The sequence below is a fragment of the Felis catus genome, chromosome C1, assembly GCF_018350175.1.
Source record: "Felis catus isolate Fca126 chromosome C1, F.catus_Fca126_mat1.0, whole genome shotgun sequence".
NCBI classification, from domain to species: Eukaryota; Metazoa; Chordata; class Mammalia; order Carnivora; family Felidae; genus Felis; species Felis catus.
The window spans coordinates 33,953,944-33,963,313 of record NC_058375.1 but is presented as its reverse complement, the minus strand read 5'-3'; positions in this window follow the sequence as shown (position 1 = coordinate 33,963,313).

The window sequence follows — 9,370 nt, the reverse complement described above, 5'->3', positions numbered from 1 at the left end:
TTTCCCAGCATCACCAAGCTTCTCTCCAAAATGATTGTTCTACTTGTTCAATTGTTCTAGCGGTGGGTCTGAGCACTGTCCACTGTCAGAGCATTTTCTCCACACCTTTGTCGATGTTGTTTTAAATTTGCTATTCTGATAGTTGACGAATGGTCCAATCTCCTTATTCAGTGCCTTTTCTGAACCTCAAATTTGCTTTTATTCTTTCCCTGCTTAAAATCCTTTCATGGCTCCACAGGGTCCTTTGGATCAAGACTCTTCTCTTGATGCTGGAACATAAAAGGCCCTTGTACCTTTTATCTTCCCCTTCCTGGAATCTCTTCCCCACAACGCTCCCTTCACTATTTTCCAAACCCAATCACCTTTCCACCACAGGGCTTTGGTCCCTTGCTCCCCCAGACACAAGGACCCTCCAATCTCTCAGCCTGTTGGAACTTTCTTTGTGATTCAAGAACTGACCGTAAGTCATGACTCCTTGGGAGTCTTTTCTTATCCCCCAACTGTAGGTAACAGAGGAGAAAGGCTAATTACAAAAGAGAGAGGCAAATTCATATTCCTTCCAGAGGCCTTGCAGCTCTTTTGTGATTATGAACAACTGAGTGAGCCTTTGGGCATGGCCTTGATAAGAGGGACTGAGAGAGCTAAATTTGCTGAATATGAAATTGGTGGGAATTTTGGAGCATATTGTGGTAACTCCAGAGAAAAAGGAAGAGTGCTAGGAAGTGAAGGAGGGCAACCTGAGGAGAAGAGAGCCTCACCAGTGAGATTTTCAGTCGAAGGACTGTCGGAGGACAGTTCCAGAACAGTGATGACTAATACTCAGTCTGAAGTTTATTCCCTACTCTGCGAATGCTCAGAATCCCCAGAATACCCTCAAAACATTCAACAAAAGTGTCCTCTACACACAACCTTAATTCATGGTGTTTTAGGAACAAAGGGAGAAAATGACACCTGTGGAGTGGAGAGATAGGACGGCAGCCGCAGAATTCAGGTTGAGAGGTGATCCTGAGGATGTGAACCATGGGAGGGGTCCTAGTAAAAACAGGAGGGTGTGGACTTCCTGAGGATGTGGAATGGTGACTGAGCTGTTCTAACTGGATATAAATGGAAAAGGTGGTCCCAAAGGGCTGCCTTGAGGACATTTGGGTGGCCTATGAACAATCTTTCCTTCCTCTGGCTCTCTCCAGAGTTTTGTGCCTCTGTCGGGCTGCTTTTATATGTGAACAGCTGTGCTGGGCCTCCATCTGAGCTAGATGAGCTGAGAACCCTGCCAAAGGGGAACTGTCCTCCTAACTCACTCCTCCCGGGGAAAAGCTGGCTGGGAGTGAACCTGCCTCTTCCTCCCTCACTCCCTATCTTAGCATTAATCAACACCTAGTATTAATCAACACTAGCTATTTGTCAGCACCATGCTATTGCACGGTCTCATTTCTTCACACCATGACTCTATCAGGCCCTCGTCCTTACTCTCCAGAAGCTAAAATGCAAGCCGAGATGGGTTAAATGAGTTGTCCAAAGTCACTCTTAAGGGGCAGAGCTGAGATATGAATTCAGATCTGTTTGATTCCAAAGCCTGTTCTTTTAGAGACTACAGAGGCACTTCTCATTAGCACCACTGTTTCTTCTGTCTCATTCATTTATTTAATAGTATGTGCCCGGCACAGGGCCTGGTGTGAGTCTCTCCCGCAGCAGGAGGCTGAGTTCAAAACAGGCATCAAGAGAGGCTTACTTCAGGTAAATGGAAAAGGACCAGTATTTGTCCAGCAGTGACCCCAAGTGAGAGGGCTGCAGGGATCTGTCAGGTCAGCCCTCTGTCCTCCATCCTTCATGAGACATTCTGGCTCCTGACCTGCCGGGCTCTCTTTGACCCCTGAGTCCACGTTTCTTGCTGTGGGAACAGGCAGACCAGCCCCTGCAGCCAGCCCCCTAGTTGACTGGCTCTGCCCTGGGAGAGGGCCTGGGTGAGATAAGAGGACCCACAGCCGGTGGGAGGAGCCTGAGCTGGCTGGAGGACGAGGCAGGAAATCACCCCTTCCTTGGGGGGCCAAGGGGGAATGACTCAGGGCTGACTGGCGGGAGTTCCGTTTTTGTGGCCTGGATGGGCTGCAGTGGGGCCCCTTGGATAACGTGCTCAGGGAGGCCTTCCCCAGCCGTCTGCCTACTGAGGCTTGGAGAGGTGTGCCTTGGCCTTTTCTCTTCCCTTTCCCACTATTTCTCTGGAAACAAGTTTGTGCTGCTGGGCTGGTCTCTTGCTCCGCCCCCTGCCCAACCCAGGCCGTTCCCTGCAGGAATACAACTACTGAGGGAAACAGTGACGACTGAAGCCAGAACAGGTGTGGGCAGCCAAGGCTGAGAATCTGGGGGCTCTGTCCCGCAGATTGCCGCCTTGTCTGTAGCGGGGCTCTGGCTGCTAGGAGGCCACAGTGGAAATGTGGACCCGGGACCCGGGGCATGCCGCATACGATCGATGCATCTGTGTTGAATTTCGAAGTTGTATTCTACCGCAGTCTGGCCCCTTTCCACTGTGCTAGAGAAGCAGCATAGCATTATGTCTTAAGAGAGAGACCCTGAAATCAGAATAGCTGGGTGTGAATCTAGCTCTGCTATTTCCTAGCTGTCAGACTTTGGTTAAGTTACTTACCGTCTCCAAGCTTGTTTTCTCTCCTGTAAAATGGGGATGATAATAGTGGTGCCTACCTAAGAGGGTTGTTCGAGATTGAAGGAATTCGTATGTACAAAGTGCCCGGAACAGCCCCTGGCAGGTAAGTACCATGTAAGCATTAGCTGCTGGGTTTTTTTTTTAGTGACTGGTAACTCCATCAACCCAGTCATCTATACAGAAGCTTGGCAGTAATCCTAGATTCTTCCCTTCCCCTCCCTGCCATAGTCAACCCCCTCCCCTGATTCTTCCTCCTGTGCATTCCTTCTCCGCCCCCCGCGACCCCCCCCCACCCCGGCTCACCACCTCTTGCCTGCACTACTGGAACTCACTGATCACTGATCTCCCTGCCTTCACGCTTTCTTTCTTTAACACTTTTATGGAGATATAATTCACATGCCATAAATCTACCCACTTAAATTGTGAATCTAGTATTCACATATATGTGCAGCCTTAGTCAGTTTTAGATCTGATCTTTTTTATCTCCTCAGGAAGAACTATGAAATTTTGAGCTCTTGCCCTCCCACTCAGCCCTAAGCAGGCACTCATCTACTTTCTACCTCTATAGATTTGCCTATTCTGGACATTTCCTATGAGTGAAATACAAGAAAACGCAATATGTGGTCTTTTGTGCCTAGCTTCTTTACTTAAGATGGTATTCCCAAGGCTCACGCATGTTGTAGCATGTGTCAGTACATCATTCCCTTTTAATGGCTGTATAATACTCCACCACGTGGATAGACCACATTTTGTTTATCTGTCATTAACCATTTGAGTTCTTTCTACGTTTTGGCATTACGAATATGTTTCTGTAAGCATTTGTGTACAAGTTTTTGTGCGGACATGTGTATTTTTTTAAGTTTATTTATTTTGAAAGGGGGAGAGAGAAAGAGAGAGAGAGAGAGAGAGAGAGAGAGAGAAACTGTGAGAGGCAGAGGGGCAGAGAGAAAGGGAGTGAGATAATCCCAGGCTGTCCGCACAGAGCCTGACGGGTGGCTCAAACTCAGGAACCTCAAGATCATGACCTGAGCCCAAACCAAGAGATGGATGCTTAACTCACTGAGCCACCCAAGCACCCCTGGAAACTTATGTTTAATTGAGGAACTGCCGGACTGTTTTCCAAACAGGATACACAATTTTACATTCCCGCCAGTGGTGTATAAGGGCTCTGATTTCTCCTTGCCAACACTTGTTATCTTTTTGATTGTAGCCATCCTGGTGGGTGTGAATTTGTATCTCCTTATGGTTTTGATTTTCATTTCCCTGATGATTGATCATGTCAAACATCTTTTCATGTGCTTATTGGCTATCTGTAGATCTTGTTTGGAGAAAGATCTATTCAAATTCTTTGCTCATCTGGGGTGCCTGGCTTAGTTAGTTGAGTGACCGACTCTTGATTTTGGCTCTGGTTGCAATTCCAGGTGGTGGGATCAAACCTCATGTTGAGCCCCGCGTTGAGCTCCATGTGGAGCCTGCTTAGGATTCTCTCTCCCTTTGCCCCTCCCCAACATCCATGTGCACGTGCGTGTGTGCAACCACACACTCTCTCTCTCTCTCTCTCCAAAAAATAAAGAAAGAAAAAAATTAGGGGCGCCCAGGTGGCTCAGTCAGTAAGCATCCGACTTTGGCTCAGGTCATGATCTTGCGGTCAGTGAGTTTGAGTCCTGCATCGGGCTCTGTGCTGACAGCTCAGAGCCTGGAGCCTGCTTCAGATTCTGTGTCTCCCTGTCTCTCTGCTCCTCCCCCACTCACGCTCTGTCTCTCAAAGATGAATAAATGTTAAAAAAATTTTTTTCTAAATCCTTTGCTCGTTTAAAAATTGGGTTGTCTCTTTATTATTGAGTTGTAAGTCTTCTTCATATATTCTAGATACAAGTCCCTTATCAGATACATGATTTGCAAACATTTTCCCCATTCTTTAGGTTGTCTTTTCACCTTCTTGATGGTGACCTTGGATGCACAAGTTTTCTATTCTGATGAAATCTAATTTATCTACTTTTTATTTTGTTACTTGTACTTTTGTTGACCTAAGAGTCCATTACCAAATCTGAGGTCATGAAGATTCACTCCTATGTTTTCTTTTAAGGGTTTTATAGTTTAGCTTTTGCATTTAGGTCTTTGATCCGTTTTGAGTTAATTCTGTATATAGTGTTTGGGTAGAGGTCCAACTTCATTCTTTTGCATGTGGCTATTCATTTGTTTCAGCAACATTGTTGAAGACTATTCTTTCCCCATTGAATGGTCTTTGGTGCCTTTGTTAAAAATCAGTTGACCTTAGACACATGGGTTTATTTCTGGACTGTCTATTCTATTCTATTCTATTCTATTCTATTCATTTATCTGATATTTGCTGCTTTGTAGTTAGTTTTGAAATTGGGAAGTGTGAGTCCTGCAACTTTGTTATTCTTTTTCCAGATTATTTTGGGTTTTCTGGATCCCCTGCAATTCCATATGGGTGTTAGAATCGGCTTTGTCAATTTCTACTAAGAAGCTAGCCGAGATTCCGATGAGGATTTCATTGAGTCTGTACATCAATTTGGGAAGTATGATCACCTTAATAAGATTAAGTTTTCCAAATCATGAACATGAGTTGCTTGTCCATTTATTTAAACTTCTTTTAATTTCTTTCAGTGATGTTTTGTAGTTTTCAGAGTATGAGTTTTGCACTCTTTGTTATATACATTCCTAAGTATTTACCTTTTTAAAAAATTTTCTTTTTTATTTTTTTTAAATTTACATCCAAATTAGTTAGCATATAGTGCAACAATGATTTCAGGAGTAGATTCCTTAGTGCCCCTTCCCCATTTAGCCCATCCCCCCTCCCACAACCCCTCCCGTAACCCTCAGTTTGTTCTCCATATTTATGAGTCTCTTCTGTTTTGTCCCCCTCCCTGTTTTCATTTTTGTTTCCCTTCCCTTATGTTCATCTGTTTTGTCTCTTAAAGTCCTCATAAGTATTTTACCTTTTTAAATGCTATTATAAATGGAGTTGTTTTCTTCATTTTTGGATTTTCCATTGCAAATGTGTAGAAGAAAACTGTTTTGTGTGTTGATCTTATGCACTGCAAGCTTGCTGAACTCACTTATTAGTTCCCATAGTTTTTAGTGGATCCCTTAGATTTCTGATATACACAATCATGTCATCTGCAAATAGAGATAGTTTTACTTCTTCCTTTCCAGTCTGGGTGCTGTTTATTTCTTTTTCTTGCCTAGGTGCTTTGGCTTGAATCTCCAGTACAACATTGAATAGAAGTCGGGAGAACAGATATCCTTGTCATGTTGCTGATCTTAGGGGGAAAGCGTTCAGGCTTCCACTACTAAATATGATGTTATCTGTGGGTTTTTGAAATGCTCTATGTCAGGTTGGCGAAGTTTCCTTTGATTCCTAGCTTGTGTTTTAATCATAAAAGGGTACTGGGTTTTGTCAAATGGTTTTTCTGTTTTGAGATGATCTTTGTAGCTTGAAATTTTTTATTCTATTGATATGATATATTACATTAAATGTTTTTAAGTTTATTTATTTTGAGAGAGAGAGAGAGAGTGGGAGAGGGGCAGAGAGCTTAAGGGAGGCAGAGAGAGACAGAGGCAGAAAATCCCAAGAAGGCTCTGCACTGTCAGCACAGAGCCCAATGTAGGGCTCAAACTCATGAACTGTAAGATCATGACCTGAGCTGAAGTCAAGAGTTGGACGCCTGACTGAGCCACCCAGGCGCCCCACCTTAATTGGTTTTTGAATGTTAAACCAACCTTGCATTCCTGAGATAGATCCCATTTGGTATATAATCCTTTTTATATGTTTCTGGATTCTGTTTGTTAATACAGATGGCCCTTGTACAATGTGGGGATTAGGGGGCACCAGCCTCCCACACAGTCAAAAATCTGCATATAACCTTCCACTTTAACTACTGATAGCCTATTGTTGACCAGAAGTTTTACTGATAACAGTTGATTAACACATATTTTGTAGGTTATATGTATCATATACAGTATTTTTTCACTAAAGTAAGCTAGAGAAAAAAAAGGTTAAGAAAACCATAAGGAAAATAAAATACATTTCTAGTACTATAAATTATTGAAAAAAGTCTGCATATAAGTGGACCCCATGCAGTTCAAACCCATGTTGTTCAAGAGTTAACTGTATTTTCTTGAGAAATAAGAAATATTCTTCATATCCACATTCATAAGCTATACCAATCTGATGTTTTCTTGTGATGTCTATGCTCTAACTATCAGGGTAATGATGCCGGCTTCACAGAATGAATTGAAAACTATTCTTTCCTAGTTTTTGGACAAGTTTGTGAAGAATTAATATTTACTCTATTTTTTTTAAATGTCTATTTATTTTTCAGAGAGAGAGAGAGAGAGAGAGACAGAGTGTGAGCCAAGAAGGGGCAGAGAGAGAGGGAGACACAGAATCCGAAGCAGGCTCCAGGCTCTGAGCTGTCAGCACAGAGCCCAACGCGGGGCTTGAACCCATGAACTGTGAGGTCATGACCTGAGCCGAAGTCTGGCCCTTAAGCGACTGAGCCACCCAGGCGGCCCAGTATTTATTCTTCTTTAAATGTTTGGTAGAATTCCCCAGTGAAGCCACCTGAGTGTGAGTTTTTCTTTGATGGTAGTTTTAAAATTAGCAATTTAATCTCCTCGCTTGTTATAAGCCTATTCAGATTGCCTTATTTTTTCTTGGGTCAATTTTGGTAGTTCTTTTCTTTCTAGGAATTTGTCCGTTTCATCTAAGGTATTTACCTTTATGGGCATACCTTCACCTTCACTCTTTGCTCCTCTGTAATCCATTCTCCACACAGTGGCCTGGGTGGTCTTTTAAAAGATGCAGATCTGATCAGGGCACACCCGGCTATTCAGCTCTTCTGTGGCTGCTCTCTGCCCTGAGGATAAAGACCGCCCCCCTCCTTGACGCTGCCTGGAAGGCCCAGCATGGGTCCCTTCACAGAGCTATGTTCTCCCTTTGCTCCAGTGACACAGAACTCTTTGCAGCTCTTGAACATATCACGTCACAGGTGCTGTTTCCTCCGCCAGGATCTTACCGCCTGGCAAACTCCTTTTTCTTCGTGGCCTAAATTAAGAAGTCACTTTCTCTGGAAAAGTTTTCTGACTCTACCTCCCTTCTATGTGTTTCCCAGGCCCCCTCCCTCTCTGACAACTGCTCTATTTACACTGCTCTATTTCATTGTTTATATACCTGTCACCCCACAGGGTCACCTTTGTTTATATATTGGTCTCCATCAAGGACTTTTTTTTTTTTTAAGTAGGCTCCATGCCCAGCATGAGGTTTGAACTCACGACCCCAAGATCAAGAGTTGCATGTTCTACTGACTGAGCCAGCCAGGCACCTTCAAGAACAGCTTTTGAATCCCTACATCCTGGACCTCAAGATATCCATGAAGATCTGAATTTCATTGTAGCAAATTCTACCTCCCCTGTCCTGCATAGCCTCCCAATTACTCCAGTTCATTTCTTCTTAACTTCAGCCCTAAGCTCCAACCATTCAGGTCTTCTTGGAATACAGATTCTGATCATCACAACCACCCCTTCCAAACTCCCTGCATTTGTACATAACATCAGCTGACACTTACTGAGTACTTACTATGTACCAGCCTCAATGCAGCCCGTGCCCGCGTGATCTCAGTGCTAACAACAGTGAGGCAGCTATTACTAACCCCATTTTTCAGAGAAGAAAAATGAAGCTCAGAGAGGTTAAGTGACTCCACCAAGGTCACACAGACAGTAGGTGATATAGCAGGAAGGTGGACATGGGTCTGTGGGATTCCAGAATCGTGCTCTTAAGCAATGCCACACTGTGCTATGCCTTCTTTGATTTCATCTGATTCACTGGAAAAAAAAAAAAAGGGTGCAGCAGGACAAGTCTTGTTTCTTTTTTGTTTTTGAGAGAGAAGGAGAGAGAGAGAGCGAATAGGGGTGGGCAGAGAGAGGGAGACACAGACTCCAAAGCAGGCTCCAGGCTCTGTCAGCACAGAGCCCGACACAGGGCTCGAACTCACAAACTGTGAGATCATGACCTGAACTGAAGTTGGACGCTTAACTGACCGAGCCATCCAGGTGCCCCCAAGACAAGTCTTGTTTCTTAAGGACCAGTGGGAGAGAAATCTGAGGACAGCAGTGGCAAATCCAAAGGAGAAGCAAACCTGAGGGCCACCCAGCCTGAGGGAGAGATGCGGGCCTAGCTCGGAGGACAAGGGCGCCTCCCGGCACACTATAAGACCCTGAGGAAGGCAAAGGAATCCTACTGTGGCTGGCTGAAGTTCGAAGTGACCTCTGCCTTCCTCCTTTGGGGCCCACAGGCCGGCCAGTAAGGTGGCTACCAAGCCTTCCTACCAGGGTAGGCCACCTGGAGACGTAAGGAGAAGTCGGAACCTGTGTGGCGCCAAGGCGTCAGTCTGAGGTCACCCCTGGCGTGCAGTTTGGACCCAGCATAGACTCCTAGACTGGCAGCTACGGCAAGATGTAGGGAGCCCTGCTGGTGATGGGGAAACGGCTTCTCATAGCACAGACACGTGGGTGGTGGGGTCTGCGTAAAATGGGTCTTCCACAGCACCCCCATCATGGAGAGGTGACCCCAACAGAGGGTTTGGGCCTGCGACTGTGCAACTCGGGACAGCGTTTCTTTTCTTAGTCCAGTTGCCCTCCAGTTTGACTTTTCCTTGGGACTGGCCAGCAGTCGAAGACGTGGGC